Source organism: Vanellus vanellus, assembly GCF_965231255.1.
Source record: "Vanellus vanellus genome assembly, chromosome: 5".
Lineage (NCBI taxonomy): Eukaryota > Metazoa > Chordata > Aves > Charadriiformes > Charadriidae > Vanellus > Vanellus vanellus.
This window is the reverse complement of record NC_138910.1, coordinates 68,685,845-68,711,036: the sequence shown is the minus strand read 5'-3', so window position 1 is coordinate 68,711,036 and position 25,192 is coordinate 68,685,845. Positions and strand designations below refer to the sequence as shown.

The 25,192-nt window shown below is 36.7% G+C and overlaps 1 protein-coding gene across 1 annotated transcript in view; it reads right to left on the bottom strand.

Annotated features, from left to right (window-relative positions):
• ZZZ3 (zinc finger ZZ-type containing 3) overlaps window positions 1–24,404 on the bottom strand; it is a 60,221-nt gene extending 35,817 nt beyond the window's left edge. Inside the window, exons 1-2 of the mRNA XM_082483784.1 lie at window positions 24,378–24,404; window positions 2,071–2,222 (exon numbers count right to left, since the gene is read on the bottom strand). The gene's annotated coding sequence lies outside the window, so the exon portion shown is untranslated. The remainder of the gene's footprint in view (window positions 1–2,070; window positions 2,223–24,377) is intronic.
• Between the last annotated feature and the right edge of the window lie 788 nt (window positions 24,405–25,192).

The following is a 25,192-nucleotide window of genomic DNA, read 5'->3' as shown; positions in this document are numbered from 1 at the left end:
CACAGCTTCCAGTTACATGGTTTCACATAATAAGAAGGAAACAAATAAAATTGTATTTGCTTGCTCACCTGTTGCTTAAAACAAAAACAAATCGCTGATAAATAACAAAACAGAATTGTGATTCTTATTTTAAAAAAAATAAATCCCACCAGTAAAAAAATACTTACAGTTATTAATAGTAAAAATGAACTAAAACAAAATGCCTGAATCAGAATCATAAAATCATTCAAGCTGGAAAGGACTTTGGGAGACAATCTAGTCCAACACTGCTCAAATGAACATCAAAACTAAATTCAGATTTAGTTTCACAGGATATTGTCCAGCTGCTTCTTGAAAACCTCCAAGTACAGATATTCCACAACTTCTCTGGGCAACCTGTTCCAGTGTTAAATTGTCCTTATAGTGAAAATATTTTTTCTTAGACCCAGGTCGGCCCCCCCCTATTTTTGCATCAGTTACACCAACAAAAAGCCTGGCTCTATCTTCTCAGTAATCTCCTCTGAGGTACTAGAAGAGCGTTTCCCAAGCCTTCTCCATTGTAAAACTTATCATACCATTGGTGAGATGAATCATCACCTCCATCAGACTTAAGTAAATTCAGACTCAAAGCTAAGTTTAAAACATCCGGTTTGAGAGTGTCTGTATTTCAGATTTCAGGGTGAAATGTAGGAGTACTCGACTTGCCCAATCTCAAAATAACATTTTTAACAGAAATCAGTTCAGTCTTATCCTTCTATGCATTTCATCTTTAAAAATTCAATGTGTCAAACTGCATATCACCACAAACCTGTCATAATATGCATGATAATTAATAGATTCACATTTGTACATAATGGCATACCTTCCCTTTTCCATCTATCCAAATTCCACATTATACAAACCCGTTCAACTGACATATGATGTGAAGACAAAATTTTAAATATGGAATCAAACCTTTTACACATTATTTAGAAAGGCTGAAAATGACAAATGGAGGAAAATTGTTTCAATAGGTGTTTTCTGTCTTCAGCGAAGGAGAGGGGAGGAAAAAAAGAACACAAATTCTCACAAATCTGCTATTTGGGTGTCAGAGGGTCCTAAAGCAGAAAAGGGAGAATGGACAAGACCAGTACACCTCTTAAGCAATACAATTCTGTTTGACAACTAATAGTAATTACTATAATGTCTGTTTAGGTATTCATAATGCAAGTAGTATTTCTTTATGAAAGTAACGTATTCTAAAAGTATTGCTTGGTATAGCTCTAGATACAACTGTATATGACAGCACATCATCTTATGTAACTGTCATATACGTCTAGATACAACTGTATAAGACAGCACATCGTGTTGTGTAACTAAGAAAAGGCAATTACAAAGTGGAAGTTTCAAGTGTCCTCAAAACTGTGCTGTACTTGGGCTGATACAACCCTCCTGCTTGTTAGCTATTCCCGCTGCCTTACGTGGATGGCTGGAAAGGTGCACTGTTTGTATTCCTGGATATACAGGTAAAGAACTGCTATCATACTAACTTCCATTCTGTCCATTTAAAAGTAATGATGCAGGCCAAAGTGGGAGACAGTGTGAGATGTCCAATGACCTCTGTCTTAAGAGAATATATAAATAATACAACAAACAGCAAATGAGCAGTTGAGCTGAAGAGACAAAAAAAAATTAACTATGTGTTGTCTAAAATGGTTGTTTATGCCTATTTTCCATATGGATAAACTTGCTTGTATATTCTCCCCTTTTACACACAAGCTCAATACCTTCTGAAGAGTGATCTCATTTGAGGCTGAACCCAAACATGAAAAACAGGGTCATTTAGATATTCCATTTCACCTAGGTTGTTCTAATTAAGGCTAGCACACATTAAGGCTAAGTAACTGACATTTCAAATGGATACCAATACAATAAATTAAACCAAATTCCAGTGTACACTTCAGTGAGGAGTTACTGCTGAACTCGACAGGCATTAGAATAATATGTAAGATAGAAATCTTTACTGATTTGCCGGTATGTTACTTTCTAAAGAAATACACCTTACAAGTTAAAAAGTTATTATTTACTTAGTACAAAATGTAAAACACTTACCATTGCAAAACTAGAAGAAATATAAACTTCTGACATTTCATAGGCTCTCGCTGCACCACTCAAATAGTATCAATCACCATTGCTGATATCCAGGATGTAATCCACATGCCTTTTTACTAGTTTATGCCATCACATTAACAAGATTTTGAAAACTGTTGAGAAAAAGACAAAGGCATCAATAAAACTTTTAAAATATTTCATTAAAAATTAAAAAGAATGCAACAGGACATATAAAGAGTAACAGATTGTTTAAGAAGCAATTATCAATTTTACAAGTGTCCTACATAAAGAACAGTATACTATAAAGTAACTAAGAATGCAAAATGCTAATTTAGGTTTCAAATGTAAAATATCTTTCTTGGTTGTTTTTAAGTGATTCACTGGATCACACTAATGATGTGCAACCAAATGAATTCACAAGAGTCATGTGTGAGGGTGTTCAAACCTCTGAAGATATTTGAAGAGACACAAGAAAACAAGTAGTGAAAGATATTACTACAACTAATGAATTGTGAAATGCATTGTCAAATATATTTTAGAATTAGATACACAGTGAAAAACAATTATTTCTGCTATTTAATTTTAATCAACTTAGCAGAACTCAAAACTTACAGTGGCTCCAAATCCCCGAATAACCTTCATCTACACAATAGCAGTGAAATGCTTTCCAGAGTTCACATTAAACCTATTCTTCACCCAAGGAAAACAATGTATACTACCTTGTTTATAGTGGAAGTGAAACCTTTTTCATATTGAAAGACAGAAATAAATCTATGGATCCAAAAGCCACACAATGCTTTCAGTTGTCTCCAGAGTTTGGGTATCAATGCCAACGCCCAACAACTATTACTTTAAAAAACATACCAGGAATCGCATTTAATTTAAGAACATCTAGTACTATGGAGGCACCATAAATCACTACAGAATAGTGATTACTGAATCCTTCTTCATATTCTGTTGACTTCATAGAAGTGAACTTATTTTCATACTGACAATTCAGAAATTTTATGATGTGAAACACAAGCTGACAGGTTTCTCCACATCTTTCTTTCTACACAGTTACTATATTTACATTATATACTTCCAAAGCCTTCGGAAATTGTCTTCTTTACTTTTAACTTACTTACGATTTCATACTTGTAAGAGCAGAAAATGAATTCCCCACTAAGCTGACAACTCAAAATACAAACTGAGCCACATTAAGAGGAGAAGAGATTAATTATGTCTAGTTAGAGTGAAATTCAATAATGAAAGATATTGCTACAATGATGTTAGATGAAGTATCATAAATTCTATTATATGGATAACTAAATCAAATTAGTTTTCAATTATTCAGTGGAATTTCTTAATTTAAGAAACAGCAGAGAACTGTCATAATAAAGGACAAATAAAGAATGGAAAAACAAGAAGGCAAGGAAAACAGTTGAAAATGCAAGAGAGAAATGACTGAAAGGAATGAGCAAAAAGGAACAGTTGCTACTTAGCCATAGGAGGAATGGCACTAGAAATAGTAAGAGAGGACCTCCATAAAGAGCTCAAATATCAACTAACTTCAGCCCATGTCCCCCCGCCACGCAGTTTCTTCTGTTTTTAATATTCTGGTACATTCTCTGTTAATTAAACCTATATCATGGCCTATCCTACAGATCCCTTTAACTGACAGGAAAGACACATACGTAGACACCAAAAGTAAAGAGATTTTGACAGATTTTTGCAAAAACCAAACAACATACCCCAACAAAAATCCCATAACTCAGTAACTTTGGTAAAATACAAAACACAGAAAAAAGCCTGAAACAAAATATAGCAGTGAATCAATCAGAAGTAGGTCTAATCTCAAAATTTTTAATTAATTTACCAGTTCATAAGTAAAGAACATTTGTATAGCTTGTTTCAGGAATGGCTAAAATAGTAATGTCAGTCTTTCCTCAGATTTGTACACTTTGTCTCCCCTAATTTTTTTTCTCCTAAACCAACCCTATTTTACTTGCAGCAGGAAAGACACAAACCCTGCTGTGCCTAAGCACCTTTGGGGAGAGCAAGAGCATTTCAGACACAGCAAAAAGAATGTGTAAATATCACAAGAGGAGAAACCAAGCTGAGAAAGAAAAGTTTTATCTAGTCAGGATTTTCTATTTAGTAGCAGTTTCTGGGAAAAAAATAGCTAAAAAATTTAGAAAACTTAAATCGGGATACACTGAAATGACTGCACCTCAATTACTGCTTAAAATCTAGAAAACAACATTCACAAAAGCTTACTAAGAGAATAATTAAATAACTTCTCCCAGAAGTTCTTTGGAAAAATTATCTTGAAAATAAACTCTTCTTTCTTTACATTTCATAACCAATCAGATTTCTTTTTTCACCTAGAACAACCACATCTTCTATGGCAGAGAAATTCAATGGAAGAGTAATTTAATGCTTTGGACACCACTCATTTTAGAATATATTTATGAGTTGGAATAAGGAGTGCAAGGGAAACTAAATGTGCTTTTAGGCCTAAGCCATTCCTCAGGGAATCACAGCAACATTTAAGAAAGCATATATCACAATAAATACTCAAAGTCTAAAGAGCAAGAATCAGTTAAGAAACAACATAGTCTGGTTTGCAAAGCCCACTGAAAACGAAGAAGCTACAGGTAAAAGTAGAACGCAATGCAGACAGACAAAGCTTTGAAGTAAGAAACAGACTCTGAGTTTGTGTAAGAAGAACTGTGTAACAAGTCAGCAAGCAAGTGTTGATGCTGAAACCTTATAGGCAATGGTCATCCATTCATCAGTATGGAACTTCAGAGTGAGAATTAAATTTGACTGCTTACAGAAACTGTCGATACATCTTACATACAATCAAGAATGTGATGAGAGCATAGTATGGAGTTTCATGGAGTTTTTAGCATTTGAGAACCCTTAAAGTGTTACAAAGGACTCTTTAGGTGGACTCTACTGATACACACCATAGTAATATAATTATACTAGAATTTTTATTTAACTTAACCTATTTAGCGTATTTATATAGCCTATTAGAAGCCTATTTAGCAAAGCTAGTGAATGCTGAACTACATATGTGAAAACCTCTAGCAACAGAGGAAACAAATTTCCACAGAGGTGGAAACTAACAGTTAAAGATGGCAGAATGAGGAAATTCCTTCCTAAATATGCCTGGTCTACTGGAAGGTGTCCCTGCCCATGGCAAGGGGGTTGGAACTACATCATCTTTAAGGTCCTTTCCAACTCTAACCATTCTATGATTCTATGCAGAATAACCAATTTCTTTAGTGGGTTAAGCCAGTACTGGGTATTTGGGAAACAAGTCGATTGTTTAAAGGAACCCCAAGAATTAAGAAACATGTACATAGTTAAAAGTATGTTCAAAGCTAGAAAAGAAATAGTAAAGAGGTCAATATAGGAACATACTGGGTGTATCAGCATATGGGACCCGAAAGCAGCAAAGCAACAAAAGCCTCTACTATAATTGTGTGGTGGTGCTTTTTATATATATGTGGTACTTGTGATGGATATATTAACTTTACGTACAACATTACACAAACAAAAAAAATTGCATATTTGGGGAAGCAGGGGAGAAGAGACTCTTGCAACCAACAGTTATTTGATGTCACTGTCTTATGAAAACGGACAATTGCTACAGTCTTCCACAATGATTCAACCCTAGAAAAGAGAATAGTTTGTTTATCTTGTCTCGAGACATTATTCGTTTTAACACATCATCATCTTGTATGAAGATAAATAATCTGTTCTCTTCCTGTTCTTCTGAGTCTCATCTAATAATCAGTTTCCACTCATGCTCAGAAATACCGCTGGTGATAAAGATTAAAACTTTTTCCAGTGTTCAGATACTGCAATTGTGGATACCTGATAGCAGTAGCACTCTCTAGTCCCATACTGCAGTAAATCCCAAAATCACTTCAGAAACAGTATCTGTTATTGGTGTAGGTACAATTTACAGGAGCAAATGTGACACACATACAATTACCCTCTCCTGTTCCATTTTCTTTCTGCTCAGGATCTGCGGGACCTTGCCTGCCTCTGGCTGAAAGGAATACCGCAGAATGTTTTATTTCAGTCATAAGACTCTTTGATCATACTTATTTCTGTCATCAGAACTTTGGAATCTTTAATGTATATTCCTTTTTTAAAACATTGTATTTTATTCTTTTGAAATCTGTGTCAGATTTTACATTATCTTTTTCAAACTGTAACACTTCAGAAGAAATATCACTTTTACAGACATCTTTCTAATACAGAAAAGCAGAACATTTTCTGGGCAAGCAAACAGATCGAAACAAACGTGTATCAATGACAATTATATAGTTTGACTTGATAGTATAAGACTGTGCATAATTTAGCTAGTTTGAGATAATGTGCACTCAATTATTCTGTATCTCACCCCAAACTATTTCTTTAATTTTGACATCCTGCTTCCATTGACCTAATGATTTTCTAGACTGCTATGACAATGCACTTAATATAACTCTATTAAAATAACCATGACTTTTACCTAAGAATACAGCAACGTCTGCCATATTTCTGAAGTTATAAACTTGTCTGTTTCTTTCAGAATCTCTGAGAAACCACTCTGAGCCACTGGCCACTATTTACATTTCAGGAAACAGCAGTCCACTAGGAACTTGCTACTGGTCTATCTCAGTGCAGATACAAAAGCGACAGTCAAAATTGGCTTTTCTCAAGCCTCTTTCTAAATTCCACTTCTCCCAAGAATCAATCAGAGTTGACAAAACCTGAGTTTCACCTGACCCTGTATCTGCAACTCAGTCTTCTACATCAAAGTGGTTTAACGAAGAAAAAGCAGAACATTTATAATGAATCTCCTGTTTATCACTACCTTCTACTGTGAGCGTGTCGTAAGTTTTTAACCAATTACTGAATCCATACACTAAGCATGCATGCACGCAATCTTTAACTGTTTTCAGAACCCTGTATATCTTCATGCTATGGCCTCTGGAGGGGGGCGCGAAATTACATCTTCTGGTTTTGCATTTTCCACAGAGAATTACACCCAAGGTATCTTGAATAAGCTTTTGTGTTCTGATTGTCTGGAGACATCCTGATCATTCCACCATTACCTTTCTTCTTATCAGCTATAGACTCCAGACCACATTATTTCAGTGACATAGAAAAAAACAATTAGACTTTTTATACATTTTAAGCATGCATAATACTGCTTAAGTGTGTCTCTCCAAAGAAAAGAATATTCATAGATTAACTCATAAATAAAACTGGTGTATCTCTGAGGTATAACATAGCAATTCTTAAATTCTCTGCAGAGCAGTAGTATGTTATTTAAAACAACACATTTTTTAAAATGGAAAGGTTATTGTATGAAAACTGCATAAGCTATTTATGTAAACAGAAACTAATCCCTTACAGAAGTATTTGCCCAAGACAAAAAATTAGCATCTTTGAACAGAAGAGAACCTGCACAGACATCAAATTATCGAGACTTTGGTTTATCTCCACATATAAAGCATATCACTTTCTAGAAAAGTGGTATTACTAAATTAGGGATGAATTCCATTTAACAAATCATATTCACTAGTCTATCACATCTAGAGTACGCCAGCATCTCTTCCCACACATACTGAGCTTAGCATAACTACATTAGCAAGAAATTACTTTTCCGGAGAAGGCATTATAGTTTTCTGATTTTACATTACATCAAAATAAGCAATACTTTCAAATTATAGAAATAACCCCCACCAAAAGACATTACAAAGATCCTACGTGAAATAATATATAACAATAAGCAGCCTAAAGCTATAAGGAAAGTTTAAATGCAATAAAAGTAAAAATAAATAAATGTTACGAGGCTCCATGTTCTGGAATTACTCTGAGATTTCAGCCATCCCTGACATAGTAAGATTATATTACATATGGTCAAAATACAGTTTGCCAGAATGGGACTACTTATATTTATCTTATATATAAAGATAGCAAGCTGAAATAAAGAAAATAAAATAAAAAAAAAAAAAAGAAAAATTTAGAATAGTAAGAATAAATTATCAACAGTTTTTAAAAGCTGTACGACTCCAAACTAGCAGGGACACACTTTACCAATAAACTAAAACTGGCAAAGAACTGTAATGCATAGTTCAATATGCTCATTTTCTTCCTTAAAATAGATGGGTTCACCAGGCCAGACAAACCTATTCTTACATAAGAAGGAAAAAAATCTTTAGAAAAAACCTTCTTATGGAAAAATTGTTTCTAGTTTTTTCTGGTAAAAATAAAAGGAATAGAAGAGTAAGCTGAAACTGGTACTTCAGTAATAGAATGTGTGAAAACAAACAAAAGCTTAATCTCCTCCTCTCCATCATTGTCTTACATCGACCCCTCTTTCTCTAAAACCACAAAATAAAGAAAAAAGTCAAACCAGCAAGTTATATGACAATGCCTAGCAATGTATATCTGTTCCTTTGTATCCCTTCCAGTCAGCAGTGGGTTATCAAAACAGTGACTGTACTGATACTTCTCACTCTTCTGGGCTACCTACATAAGGAAATTTATTGGGAGGATGGGTATGACAGAGGCATCACACCTCTTTTCCAGCCAAACATTTCAAGATAAGGTTGCAAAGTTACTTCATATGAAACTAAATATCAATTATATAAGTGTAACTGTATGGCAGAACTCTAGAAAAGTAACCACTCTATCAAATTTCTTTCCTTACAGACAAATCCTAAACTGCTTTCAGTTTCTTATATCTTGCCAAATTAGAGTTTACACTGAATCATCCATTGAAGCACCTGCCTCAGACTGATATTCCCACCCTGATGCCTCTCCCTTCAATTCTCAGTCAAAATAATTACTCATTTCTGTGCACAAATATAGATTATTTTTTTTAACCCTCTAACTGTTTGAGACACATCTGACAAAGCTCTACAGAGAGACTTGGATAGGTTGGATCAATGGGCCAACATCAATGGTATGACTTTCAACAAGGGCAAGTGCCAGGTCCTGCACTTGGGCCACAATAACCCCATGCAGCGCTACAGGCTTAGGGAGGTGTGGCTGGAAAGCTGCCCAGCAGAAAGAGACCTGGGAGGTTCTAATTGACAAGCGGCTGAATATGAGCCGGCAGTGTGCCCAGGTGGCCAAGAAAGCCAACGGCATCCTGGCTTGTATTAGAAATAGCGTGGCCAGCAGAAGTAGGAAGGTGATTGTGCCCCTGTACTCAGCACTGGTGAGGCCACACCTTGAGTACTGTGTCCAGTTTTGGGCACCTCAATACAAGAGAGATATCGAGGTGCTGGAGCGAGTGCAGAGGAGGGCAACAAAGCTGGTGAAGGGCCTAGCAAACAAATCATATAAAGAGCGGTTGAAGGAGCTAGGACTGTTTAGTTTGAGGAGGAGGAGGCTAAGGGGAGACCACATCACTCTCTACAACTATTTGAAAGGACACTGTAGAGAGGTTGGTGCTGGTCTCTTCTCACAGGTAATTAATGACAGAACAAGAGGGAATAGCTTCCAGCTCCAACAGGGTAGGTTTAGACTGAACATTAGGAAAGAATTTTTCACAGAAAGGGTGGTAGGGCATTGGAATAGACTGCCCAGGGAGGTGGTTGAGTCACCATCCCTGGATGTGTTTAAGAGACATTTAGATGCGGTGTTGGGGTATATGGTGTAGGGAAGAACTTTGTAGAGTAGGGTAGATGGTTGGACTCGATGATCCCAAGGGTCTCTTCCAACCTAGACAATTCTATGATTCTATGACTTTTTCTTCAGTAAGTTTTTCTACCTCTGTGTTTTGGAGTAAGAAATTGAAATTTGGCATAGAGAAGCATTTGCCTGAAAACAAAAATCCTGGTGGAGCTGGGATGAAGGCAAGTAAAGGGGAATGATAAATATCAACGGACATAGGTAAGGACAGCAGCTATGTTAGCAAAGTCAGTGAATGCTGACTGGAGAAAGAGACAGATGGGAAATCCTGAAGAACTGCTAGGAGACAGAAAAATCACAACTGCGAAAGAAGGAAGCTGGAACTGGGACTAACTGAAAGAAGCAGACAGGCAGAATCTGGGATCTTATCTAGTCACAACTAATCTATACACATCACCTCAGCACCCATCCCAATTATCTGTCACAAATATTTGTGACAACTCTGTCAACACAAATATTTGTGGAACTATACTATGAAATGAATCTACAAATAGCTCTGAGATGAAAATATCGCCTTTTCTCTTTTTTTCTTTTCAGATGGGCCCAGGTAGATCAATTTTTCCTGTGGGTCACATTAAAGGACAATGTGCTGCAGCACAAGAGTGGGATCATGTGGCCAGAATCAAAGGTGAAGATGTGAACTTTGTAAGGTGGTACCAAAGCCCTAGGAACCATAAACTACATACTTCAACACACCACCTAGTACTGCTTCATCTTAACTTACTAGAAAAATGCAAAAAAGGATCAATTATTGTGACATCATTTAATACAAATTGCATTTAGCATGAATAAAGACAGTAGCCTTAACTAAACACCCTTACTGAACTTACTAATCAGTCAATAAAGGAATTGTTGACTGATACAATTAACTAACAAGAAAACTAAAAACAGACTACAGAAATAACTTTCATGTCCCACTTCAAAAAAGTCACGCTTAACCTCTCTCTTATTGGCCATCACTCTACATCCTTCTCACCCCACCTATCCACTCCACTATATCATCCTAAGTGAAAGACCCACTCTAAATTATAATATGTTTTTCATGTGAATCCATTCAGCTGCTAAATAGCTTTGCTGTTATCCAACGAATATTTCCTGTGCAGGATTACCAAAACATGTGACTAACATCTTCGAGACACATTAAATTATACAGGTTCTTGAAAAGCTCATTATAAAATTAATTACACTAACTTGATTACAGTAACCATTTATCAAAATGTTATTCTAGTAGAATAGACTCCAATAGTATTTAAACTCTTAACCACACCTAGAATATAGTTTTATACCAATAAATAGGAAAAATATTATTTATTTCCTTATGAAGTTATTATTGCAACATGCAGAAAATATCAAGCATAAAACGACATTTCTGCAATTGTAAGAACTAAAATGTTTAAGTTCTCCATTTTTCATCAAAATTTAAGATATCCCCTCTGTCCCCAAAGAAAAAAAGAAGTGAGAAGTAAGGATGTTTTTCGAGTAGTCTCCATTAATGAAAAATGTTTTAACCCCTTATTTTCCATCTGACTCAATCTAGGAGATAAGCATGTTATTCTATAAGCAGACTGGCAAAATTGCTATCCTATGGGCTCGCTCTCAGTAGTCCTAAATGCAACCCAGTTCTGCCAGACATCCCACCTTACTTCCAACATTTTGAAAAATTTCATGTTCTCCCCTCTGGCTATCTCCAAAACTCAAGGACAGTGTAGCCAATTCCAATCTATACATGTACTGACTAGATTGCTGGCAAACCATGTATAGCAGGTAACTGCCGGGCTCAAACTGCAATCCTCCTTAAAAAGGGGACTCCAACTTTCAGGAAAGCTACAAACTCTTTACAATTCTGAGATCTTCAATCCCAGCAAAATTTAGGGGGGTTACTAAGCTGACCAAGAGGTTCCAATGTTACTCAGTGATAATGGTAAACAAATAGAGGGACATCTTCTTGCCTAAGCTAAAAGGTTGATCTAAATTATGGCTCTAAATGCTTAAAACACATTCTGGACAGACTGGAGGAGGGGGTATGGGGGTGGTTGCCATGGATCTAGAGCTACCCTGGCACCTATGAATAACAGAAACAAAGCCTGCCACAGCTATGCTATGGCCCTGCTCTGTCTTCTGACCAGGTGCATTTTCACGCTCCCAGAATTAGCGGGCTCCCTTGCCACATGAGGTGATGCTGCAGGTACAACTGTAGCACTACTCAGATGTAACCAAACAGATGTGTTCTCACATGCCAGGGGCTCTGGAAAGTAATGGACTAGCTTAAAAGACAAACTACACTTTAACCTTGAATTTAAATATTGTAGTAGCCTGCTACCATAGAATCATTGAGCTTGGAAAAGACCCTTAAGATCATCGAGTCCAACCATAAATGACTTGCCTTATGTTGCTTTTTGATTGGCAGTTATTTTTAAGAGCCCTAGCTCTTTTAAATGCTCATGTGGCTGTGTTATGATTGACTTTGATATATTAATAAAACTGTACAGCACAACTGACTTTGTTACACTGAGTCGAGTCTCTGGCGCACAGCAAGCAGAGAAACATCCATTTTCTGCAGAAACAATATGAGCTACTACAGTTGTGGGAATGTTTCACTGATAGACCTCTATGGTAGAACCTCGACATTGTTGCAGTTCTCAAAATACTGATTTGTGGCAAAAAGAACCATCCCTACTTTTTGTTCCAGTCTTCCATACAGCATATTGTTTTTTTTCATTGTAGCTTTTTGATGTTTGGTGTAACACACAGGACAACTGCAAGCTACATTTAGCCACACGATAGCTTTGTATTTGCGGATAGTCTTTCAAAGCAGTTTTGAGCACATTCCTGTTCTGTAAGCTGGATCTCAGCATCGTCTGCACGGAGAATGAGCCTGCTTGCCCAGGAGACTTGAAGGCAGACAGAAATTTTCTCCCAGTGCTTGGGCATCCTGACAGAATAGCAGATATCAGCACTTACAAACAATGTCTTACAATTTATTCTTAGATTCTTTCCAAATTCTGTGTTGCAACTGACACTGAGCTTGTTAAGCAGAAAGGTTTCGTGCCCCTCTATAGTTTGATGTTACCATTCCTTATTCAGTCTGTATTTAAGCGTTTGGAATAAAAGTCTCCGGTTAGTCTCACCTCTGTCCCTGGGAAGGTAACGAAGCGACTCATTCTGGATGTCTTCTCCAAACACCTTGAGGAACAGGAAGTTATTGGAAGTGGTCAACATGGATTTAGCAAGGGTAAATCACGCTTGACCAATCTGATAGCTTTCTATGATGTTATAACTGGTTGGCTGGATGAGGGGAGAGTCGTAGATGTCATCTACCTTGACTTTAGCAAGGCTTTTGACACTGTCTTCCATGACATCCTCATTAGGAAGCTGAGGAGGTATGGGCTAGATGAGGCGACAGCGAGGTAGATTGAGAGCTGGCTGTGTGACAGAACTCAAGAGGGTTGTGATCAGTGGCACAGAGTCTAGTTGGAGGCCTGTAACCAGTGGTGTCCCCCAGGGGTCAATACTCGGTCCAATTTTGTTCTATATATTCATTAATGACCTGGATGAGGGGACAGAGTGTATCCTCAGCAAGTTTGCTGATGATACCAAACTGAGTGGGGTGGCTGACACCCCAGAGGGCCGTGCTACCATCCAGCGTGACCTGGACAGGCTGGAGAGCTGGGCAGAGAAGAACCTAATGAGGTTCAACAAAAGCAAGTGCAAGGTCCTGCACCTGGGGAGGAAGAATGCAAAGCACTAGGGCGGACTAGGTTAGGGGCGGACCTGCTGGGAAGTAGTTCTGAGGACAAGGATCTGAGGGTCCTAGTAGACAGTAAATTATCCATGGCCCAGCAATGTGCCCTTGTTGCCAAAAAGGCCAATGGAATCCTGGGCTGCATAGGGAAGAGTGTGGCCAGTAGGTCGAGGGAGGTCATTCTCCCCCTCTACTCTGCACTGGTGAGGCCACAACTGGAATACTGTGTCCAGTTTTGGGCTCCCCAGTTCAAGAGGGACAGGGAACTGCTGGACCGAGTCCAGCGAAGAGCAACTAAGATGATTAAGGGCTTGGAGCATCTGCCTTATGAGGAAAGGCTGAGAGAGCTGGGACTCTTTAGCCTGGAGAAGAGAAGGCTGAGGGGAGACCTTATTATGGCGTACAAGTATCTAAAGGGTGGGTTGAAGGAGGATGGAGCCGGGCTCTTTTCAATGGTTCCCAGTGACAGGACGAGGGGCAATGGGCACAAGTTAGAACATAGGAAGTTCCGTTCAAATACACGGAAAAACTCCTTTACGGTGAGGGTGACAGAGCACTGGCACAGGCTGCCCAGGGAGGTGGTGGAGTCCCCTTCTCTGGAAATTTTCAAGACCCGCCTGGATGCAGTCCTGAGTAATGTGCTCTGGGCAATCCTGCTGTAGCAGGGGAGTTGGACTAGATGATCTCTAGAGGTCCCTTCCAACTCTGAAACTCTGTGATTCCGCGATTCTGTGAAAAGACCATTATGCATATTTCAGTCTACTTGGATTCCTGAAGTTTCAACTGGCAAGTATTAAAGGTGTTTTAAGTATATTAGCAACTGCATTTCTTAAAAGCTCTTAAAGTAACAGTGACCAGCCACTTTCCATTTGATTGCTGTCCTGTATCCTGGCACAGAAAACAAAGCTTTCAATACGAACATTATTGGATACCTTTTCCTTTTAATTACAGCATACCTATTGGTAATAGAGGCCTTGATTTAAAAACCTTAAACTTTATTGTAAGAGTGGTCCCAGTTCAACTAGTATGTTACTTTGTCACGCTGCTTCTGGCTACATCCAACTACTTCCAGATAGGACAGCTGGCCAGAATTTCCTTGACTTAACAGTACAATGGTAGTCTATTTTCCTTTTTTATTCTAATATATAGAATTCAAATAGGACTACGATTCCATCATGTGCAATTTTGTTTTGCTTGATTGCTATTTTGCTTTCTTCTCTTGCTCTGCTCAGAAAGTCTTTGTAGGCTAGTACACTCACTGATAAACAATACGCTGCTGCATTTAATTTCCTGGGTTTTCTGTGTTCTGCCTCGCCTATGCTTACAGTACCACTGGAAATAAAAAGAAACTTCTGTTTGGCCTGCATTCACATTTAAAATCTCAGCCTTTTAGTTACTGCTTACTGTCTCAATATGAACATTTTTTTTGTTTGAACACTTTTGCATAAAATGCCATTACCATTCTGTAGAAAACCCAGAAGTGGGGTTGGGTTTTTTTCCGACCATAACTACAGGTCTTTGCTTTTCTTGTGACCACTAATAAATAATCTTTAGGCTTGCTTCACTTACATTTTTCATCTAGATGTAGGCTTGCTCATCAGTTTTGCAGTTTCTATAGCCCTTGGCACAGTAAAAACTCTGACCATTCTGATTCACACTGTCTTAATCTTTAAAAGTCACCAATTAATTATCTTGAAAGATTCACCCAGAAGAGTAAAACTTCTCACACAGTACAACTACACATCAGCTGTTTTTTGTCCAGGTATCTCATTAACTTTTTGAATATACATATTTTATAGATTTAAAATGCATTTCTAAGCATTTCTGAGATTTTACACTGTTACTTTAAACCCACCATTAACCTATCAACACACTGCAGAAATACAATTACAGTTTACCTTCTGTTTGCTTTTCTTTTTGCTTCCTTTACTTAACTTTGTGATATAAGGAATACCCAGGTATTCTGCTTTGATTATCATCGTTCTTCAGGGTTGTTTTGTTTTGCAATACACAGTTTATTATTTTCTGCACCTACAGAGACAATTTACTTTCAAATCTATGCACACTGTTCAAGCATAAAATGGACTGTCTACAAAGTGAAAAATTCCTTCCAATTCTATTATCCCTTCCTACTTGCCAAATACTTTATCAAGCATTTTCTAAATATGTTCCATGCTCCAGATAGATGCTGCATTACATTTACAGAGCAAAAGGGACTTACCTGTTACTGCCTAAGTACATTAACACACCTGACACCTATGCACATATACACTCAATACACTTTGTACCTTAATTGACTAGCCATTTTCAAAACTTCTTCTTTACTAACTTTAAAAGCAAATCAATTATTGTAAACTTTATTAATTTCAAACTTCTTTCCTCACATTGACTCAGACCAGAGGTCTATCCAGTCAGTACTTTGTCTCCAACAGCAGCCATAAGCAGATGGCTAGGGAAGAGTTGCTGTATGCAATACCTTTCTAGCTTCCAACTATTTTTAGCTCAGGGTCCTCTTAAGTCATATATGATTTCTATCTGTTTACTAAACTTCAATGGACTTTTCTTCCGTGAATTCTCCCTATTTTCCCTTGAGCTCCCATAAATTTTTAGCATTCAAACTATTCCACTGATGTGTTTATAAAAGAGAATTCTAAGTTTTCAATTTTAAAAATGGGTATAAAGACCCATAACCTGGCAAAAAGGAAAGGCTGCAAGGTGACAACTCTCACAGCAACTTCATTTTTAACTCTTTCTCCTTACTGCTTTCAGCTATACTTTTTTATTGTCAGAACAAAATTTTCGTGTTTTACTCAGAGCTCTCCTTTCTGCCTCACTTTTTATGACTTTGCCTATATACATTTTTCCAGGAATAAAGAAAAAAAAAAATCCATGTTATTATTAATGATGGAAATCTACTGCATAAACAAAGTATGCCTTTTCAACTATAATGTCATAAATGTTTCAAATAGATACACTCAGTACTAGTAACCTAGATATATGTTTGCATTTTTATCTACCCTAATAGAACATAGACTTGCCTTTTCTCATTTTAATTTTCTGAAACTGAAGTAATTTCTGACAGTTTTGAATTTCACCCTTTGTCTCAAGATGATAGGCCTCATGACTACAGTAATATTTCACTGATTTTCTACTTCAGTTATTAATTCAATAATACTCTGCAAACTATGACCGCATTTTAATAAAATAACAATTAGAATATTTAACTTTTTTTATAAAAATGTCTGGCTACAGTAGCTAAAATTCTTAATAATAACTATTTCCAAAAATAAAAAGCAGATGCTCATCCTATCATTCCTTGCAATTACCCTGTAACAGCAGGTAAAAGGACTGAAGAAACATAAAAAGGCTATTCAAGTTCCAGGTTCAGCCACTAGAGAATTTCTCAAAGCACAAGAACAAAGGAAAAGAGAGCTACTGTCTGTCTACCTTCAGCATATTTTATCACAGATTCAGGCAACAGCAAGGAGCTGCCAGAAGCTGGGTCAGAGAGTGTGAATTATATAGTTTCCATACCTATCCTAAGCAAACATGAGCAGATTGCCAGAGTTCAGTTTCCTAAACGGCTAACCCATCACAGCAGTACAAAATCTGCGCTTGCAGTTAAGTTCTTGCTCTCCACAGGCATGAGCTTTCCCTCTGAAATGCATACCAGATTGCCCACACACTGTATCAGGTGACAACACATTTAAAAACTTCTAATTTGAAGAAATTAGTAAAGCTTAGACAAAACTAAGTTATCTACTACGGACTTGCATATTGACTTACACATATATAATTTCAAATGGATTTTTTTTCCTGATTTTTATCCCTCTGAAACATTCAGTTCTAGATATCTGATTACTCCATATGCTTATTTTGTACAAGACCAAAACCAATTTGACTGGTAGCTTTCTGAGTTTGCCACAGATACAGTTTAGAATCTTTGTATTTCTCTTGAATTTGAAAATAAACAATAAAAGTGGTTACAAAGTTAGAAATCACATTCATTCCCTTTGACAGTCATACGCACGTTTGCATTTATAAAGATATCAAGCAGAAGACTCTACATAGCTTTTTAAAATAATAAATCACTTACAGTTTGCCAGTGATGTCCTAAAAAAGCCTTACTGACCCTTTCTAAGGCACAGTTTTTTCAAACTATTCTAAGGAACTTGACAGTGCTATGTCAAACCAAGCGCTATGCTTATTCCTTAATACCACTGAAGAGCTGACATCAAGTATTAAGTAAGGATTAACTTGACAAATGTAATTTACATGCCACCCATAAAACTGCTTAACCTTTTTAAAAATATTATTAAAAAATAACTGATTGTCAGTTCACTTAGAGAACATCTAAATTTCTGCATAAAAATATGAAATATTCAGCTATGAACAACTGTATTACCCACAGCATAATGCTGTAGCCATAAAAGAAAAATAAATACAGTAAGAATATAGAACCTAAGCAGCCTTTGCTATACCTTGAATGTACAAAGCCCTCATAATTCGATGACAGATTATCTCTCCTAAAGCAATAAGCAATAAAGCACATTACTTTCTTGATAACAGGAGAAAAAAAATACATAAAACCCCAGTAACTTTAAAAATTAGTTTCACTGTATCTAGAAACACAGAAAGTACTGAAATACAGTGACTACGTGTGGCATGACAGACCTGAGGACATACTTTTGCTGTACATTCACAGAATTAACAGATATTTTATTTGCCTTATCTCCTTGGTGTTCTGCATACATAAGCTACCCCAAACCTCTGATTATTCTTGTTGCCTTTATCCATACTAAGTCTAGCAGAGAGATCAGTGTGGTATAATCATATTCATAGCATGGCCTATGTATGTCATGAATTTTTACCATTAATAGTTATGTTTTATGTTATGACCCCTTTCTAATAATACTCAACGCTATTTACTTTTTCTGACAGCTAGAGAAAACTGAGTTGATGTTTTTACAGAAATGTCTATCAGAACACTTCCCTGAGCAGTAACAGCTGATTTAAAGTCAGGGCTGGGATTTTTTTTTGCATAAAGTTATTTTATACTCACGCATTACTTCGCATTTCTGAAAATGAGTTCCTGCTTTTATTATATCACCCATTCTTTCAGTTTTGTGAGATCCTTCTACAACTCTGACTCAAGACTGGTGAAATCAAGAGTTATCAGATTTGTATCACCTCGAGACTATTATCAGAGGGGGGGTGTCCTGCACTGAAATAATTTTACTGAAAATCACTACTCTATAAGTATTTGATCAAAATTAACAACTCTGACCATATTCTAACATTTAAAACACCTGCTTATTTTGACTGAAAATCCCCCTCTTAAATCATGTGCCAGCTAAGGTGAGCACTACTTCCCTTCTGGAGTTCTGCATTGCATACAGTTTGCATTATTCTTTCTCGGTTGAGGAAAACATTAAAAACTTTTTTTTATTCACTCTTAGTGGTGAGGAAGAGCAACTCTACAACATCTGTGTATTTAGACAGCCACTAAGGAAATAAAACTGTAAATCCATGTGTCAGCAGAATCATAATTAAAAAAATGTTGTGCCAGTCCAGGAGCCTAAGTTGAAGGTTACACATGCATTGACAATGAAGGTTATGAAGATCCAATGGCAAACACCTTTTTTAGTGATTGAACCCTCTTTCAGCAGTCGGTTTGATTCAGAAAGGTTTCCACTGTTACCCAAAGCAGGTAACTCTCATGAGGACCTCATCATTTTGCATCCTAATTACTGCAATGCTCATTTCTCTACCCCTGCTCCACTCACAGCCATTTAGATACTTCTTCAAAGAGCATTTCCTCAGACTATTGCTTTGTCCAAGGCACCACTTTCCCTATATCTTTCTAACACAACAAACAAAGCCACACCCATCTATCATCTCCCTCCTTATCAACAAGGTTGATTCACACTCTGGTGAGCCTTCAATCATTCTCTCTTTAATTTTGCAACAAGACTTCCCAGGTGAGGTCTCATTTTACTGTTAAGTGATTTAATCTACAAAAAAGAGCAATCCCACTCCCCTGTAACTCTCAGGCACATACATCATTCTAATTTTTCCCATGCATTTGCTTTAGTATTCAATCTGATCTCACAATGAGCTGATTTAGAAAACATAAACCCCTACAAAAGAGCCATTATTTTTCTGCTGGTTTAGCTCCCTAAACAGGGCTGCTGTAGTGGTCAAATGAGCACAGGTGCCAGTGGAAAGCAGGGGTCACAACTATGTACTTTGGTGACAGACTGGTTGAATCAGGTTAGCTGTAATGTGAAGCCTTACTCCCAGGCTTTCCCTTATGCTTTGTAAGCATAAGAAGCAGTTACTTCTTTTAACTTGGAACTCTAATCTTCCATGATGAGGATAAAAATATTTTATAGCTGATGCACAGGAAATAATTCAACTATCTTTCTGTTTCCATCTGTATTGCCCAGCTATAACTTATATTATGCAGGAATTGTGAACTCCTTGGCGGAAATGTTCTTCATGTCTGTTTCTGAAAAGCAGGACTCAGAACATCATCTGTTTTACTTTGCTTTATTTTCATTCTGGTTTACTGTTCGCTCAAATATAAAACTGTTAAAATTCTACTGAAAATTTAACTGAAATCCAGTTGACGCAAGTCTTCACTGACAGAACCTGAGGCATAAAAAAGGCAAAAGGGGGAAAAAAAATAGACCTTCTATATTCTGGTTTGTTACTGATTCAAACCCTTGGGCTCTTTGACATCTTCTCATTATGGGAAATGCAGTCAGTGAAGGTCAAAAAGAAACAGTTGTCCAGACTTCAACACAAGTTAATTTCTAAGCATAAGTAAAGCAAACTTTTGTTTCAAAGCAGTAGCAAGAGCTAACCAACTAGGGAAGCTGTAACTATAGCCCATGCATAGTAAAGGACACATTTAAGGGAAGATAAGCAAACAGAACTTAAATTCTAGCTCATGCCACTTCTGCAAATCAGACCTACTGATAGAACAGATAGGATGAGAAGAAATGTCCACATGATTATTTGGTACAAGTCATATAACAAAGCTATAGTGACACATGAATCAAAACTGAAAATGGTACCAAGACTATTACACAGTAAGCCTCTCCAGAGGTCTCCTGTTTCTCATGGAGAATCTCCTGACCTTTTTGGATGGCTTCTCTGGGAGAATTTCTTGGGCCAAGTAAATACAGACAAACAACAATCTAACAAGAGGTTTTTTTTTAAAAAGGCAGTTGACCTAACTGCAACTAAATTCAATTATGAGCTATACCCTAAAAGCAGGACACAAAGGTCTGATCACCAGAGTTACCTCTCAAGTGGAAAATCAATGAGACATGAGTCACACTGGATAAAATGACATTAACTCGCCTGCCTTTACCTCCGTATCCCTGCAAAAGATTCCCTCTCTACATGGAGAATTTTGATAGGGGGAAAAAAAAAATAACCTTTCATGCAATACAGGAAGTTTCAATAAAACCATTTCTGGGCTTTAATTAATCAGGGATGTTTTCAGATCATGAGTAACAACTGAAATTCACCAATATTAACAAGAAATGAATTATCTATATTTTTGGTGTGGGTTTTTTTTTGAGGGGTAGTCACAAAACAACCACAGAAAAAGACTGCCTAGATCTTAACATCAAGAAATCTGTTCCTTCACACTTACACGCTCCGATAATTTGAATGGTCCTGCCAGCAAACTGTACTCCATAAAGCAATCCATTTATGAGAATAAAATACAGAGGATTCTTGAGGATTTGCAAAATTCTCTTTGGTTCAAGAACCAAGACCTTGAAACTACATGTCAAGAACCACACTGGGATAAGACTTAGCATCTAAAAAGTCTTGAAATGAACTGTAAAGTAGAAAAGAATTCTGAAAAAGACAGACTTCGGGGGGGGGGGGGGGAGGCAAGGAGGGAGGTAAGCTTTATTTGCACTAAGACATCATACAAAGAGTAAATGTCTCTCACTGTCCTTTTCAGCACTGTCTGTGAGATGGCAGCTATGTGAAGAACCTTTTCCATCTGAAGTATCTTAGGAATCCTCTTAACAAAGGATCAGTGGATTCCCAATTATATGATCCAGAGAAATTCTCAGCTGACCTCACTGAAGAGCAATGAGATAACTACACTTTGTTCTGTTACAAACCACTTCCTCACAGATGGATTTGAAACTATGCAATCAGATATGAAAAGTAATTGCATTACTGCAGCCTCCACAATGATACTGTGAATAATGATTTTGTTCAGTCTCACTGCATTTTTTTGCAACGTACTGGATATAGCAGAATTTCCAGAAAATTGACACAATAAACACTATGATTCTGCTAAAAATAGAAAACTAGTTAAAAAAAAAAAAATCATAAGCCACAATGGCTTTCTATTTTGCCTATCTTTCCAGGGCAAAATAAATTAAAAAGAAAATGCAGAAAAGTTGCAGACTGAGGACTGAAAAGAACTGAGAACTTCTGGTTAGCTTTCTTTTTCCTGAAGCCTAGCTTTTGAGGAAATACCCAAAGAACAGTGCTCGCTGGATAGCAAACTACAGAAACATCAAATCTTTTCAAGTGACAGTTTAGACAGAGTAGTTATTAACAAAAGCAATATAACCATGTATACCTAACCAGTAAAACTCACTGCTAGTTACACTCTGGCTTTCAGAGCTATGTACAAAGAATGTGCAAGTAAATGAAAAGAAGGTAGTGGGTGGAAGAAAAAACATGTACCAATACATTCTAACTTTAGAATGATTAATAAAATACATTTTTGAAACTTGACAAAGAAATTTTATATACTTGGAAACAGAAAAAAAAGAAGCTAACAAACCCCAGCATCTGCTGTAATGTTAATAGATTCCCACTCCAAGTCTTTTAGTCAGTCACTGTCTATATACTCCCCCAGTCCACTCTGCAGGAAATACTTCTCAAAACTCCAGGTTAAAACAGCCTTTTTCAGACAGTTCTGTCTGACAATTTCTTCTCAGTTACAGCTCTTCAGGTGGAGCTTAGGGAATAGGTGCATCTGTCTCTGCCTAAGACTTAAGCCTTTGTGCCCTTACTGCATGAGATACTGTGACCCCTTTATAATACTCTACAAAAAAGCCTCTGTACTGCAGTGATACGTATAAGGAAAATCCCTGGAAGACTTAAAATACTTGAGGAAAGGAACAAATTTCTTTTCTTACATCATTCTAATATAGTGAACAGTGTTTGCTTTCTTCCTTTATTGATTTTTAGAAACAGGATTCTCATTAACAGCTTTGAGATCACATTTATTTTACCAAAATAAAGTGTAAGAAAGCTTTAGCGCTAACTTTCACCATGTCCTGCTGCATGTGCAACTATATGCAAGCAAACACTGCATTAGGATCTAAAACCTGTGCCACATCAGTTACCAACACTTCGTTTCTCAATAATTTAGTGACCAATTTCCCATCAATTACAACAGAGTGATGATACCCTATGAAGTTAAATTATATATAGTTTAATCCATATCATTGGTCAGATAGAAAAATGCCCTAAAAGCCTAATTACAATTAGGCAGTAATAGACTGAAAGCATTATTTTATCTAAATCCTCAACATTCCTTTTAAATGTCCAGAACGTGACAGAATTTGTTTCACTTTAACCCTTTTCCTAATTACAGAGCACATACATATCTGACACAGAGCCTATCCTTCATTCATCATTAAGCCCAAGGCAGTTTTGTCAAATTTCACAAATCAGAAAAGCTTGAACAAGGTCACACGGAATGTAGGCAGTTGATTTTGAATAGAAAAAGAGCAGAATAATTCATTAAACTGAATTTGGTTCAAAACACAGTTTTACCAAATTGTCCGGTACTTTTAAACCTAGAAAGCTTTAACAACTCCTTTGTGTCAAGGTTAGTTCTTCCAATTTAATCAAATATTTTTAAATCACCTAAAAGCATCTCAAAGAAGAAATTTTGTTTAAAACTAGTATATGTAGTAAAAAGCATACATTTCTCTTCAGGCTTTTCCATACGGTGATTATTACATAGCAATAGGCATGAAAGACTGAAATCTATTTCTAATTCATGGAACACAAACCAATTTTAAATAATATCATATTTATATAACAAACTCTTCAGGAACCTGAAGATACTTTATAAGTGATGATCATCCCTCAAAATACATCTCTCAGATAATAACCATTATCTCTATTTTACAGAAAGAAGGTGAAGTTTCATGATTTGCTGTGTTTCAGAGCCTGGGATGCACCTGATTCCCTGGCTCCCTAGACTTAATCTTTTGAACTTCCTTCTCTTCAACAAAGTCTCCGGGAAGACTTTGACTCTAGCCGAGTTTATTTCTATTGGATCATACCACATGAAGGTAAATCAAAGACATTAAATCTACAAGGAAACCTATTAAAGTTATTATATATTAAATTACAGAAGGCTTTAATAAATGCTTCATAAAAAAAAACTTTAATGAATATATTTGATGATTTTTTTAAACTAAACCTTGCAAACTGTCACATCACTGATTTCTTTGCTCCACCATGAAGTTTTGTTTTGTTTTTTAAATCATGGCCAGCAAAATTACAAAAATCATAAAAATGTGGACAGTGCTAATGCTGACAAGTCATCCTACCTCCTGTGCCAAGGACAGATCAACTATACCTAAATCGCCTCTGAAGGGAGGTTATTTAACCTTTTCTAGAGCACTTTCAGCAATAGATATCCCATTACCTTGCTCAGATATTTAACCCTGTGATTACCTATCCACAGAGCTGAAAAGTTTTTCCTAACATCAAAATCTCCTTTTGTCCTCCTTAGGACCATTAATTCTTATCCTACCTAGAGAGAACAGTTTATTACATTCTTTTCTGTAGCAATCTTTACCATATTTGAAGCCTATTATTATGTCTCCCCATCTCTGCTGTAGACTAAACAAGCACAATTCTTTCAGTCCTTCCTCAAAGGTCCTTATTGCAACTCTTCTCTAAATATTCTTCAATTGGTTCAAATCTGTTTGAAAAAATGAAGACAGTACATCATCTGATGCCTTACACTGAGCACTGCAGATGAATTTCATATTTTACATGCAACAGCAATCCTCTTCATATATCCCAGTATGACTCTTGGTTTTTTTATAGAACTGTCATGATTCCTTTGTGTTCATTTTGTGTTACAGCTGCTTATTTGCAGAACTGTCACCCAGCCAGTTGTTTCTCATATTTGAGTCTATTGTTGCTACCCAAACGTATTACTTTGTGTTTCTCTTTACTGAACTGCATCCCATATAGTTCAGATCATTCATCCAATTTGTCAAGACCATTTCACACTCTAATGCTTGTATTCCCTCGCAGACTTGTACTGTCCAGGCAGTTAGTAAATCTGCTTTGTTCTATTATCCAGGTCACAAATTGAAAGACTAAACAGGATTAAATTCAGAAAACACACCTGCACAATTCCACTCGATGCATGCCTTCAATCTGAAATGTCTTTAGAGCATGTAATTAATAAGTAACTATCCAGCATGGCAAACCTTATCTGACAGTATCTATTTTTGGTGTTTCTAAGATTCTTTAGCTGTGGAGATAAAATTGTAATTTCAACACTACTGTACAAGCAGAGTATCTTTCAAACACAAATATACAGGGAAGTCTCTACCCGCTCCTCCCCCATTAATGTATTTGTATATGGCACAGTAACCA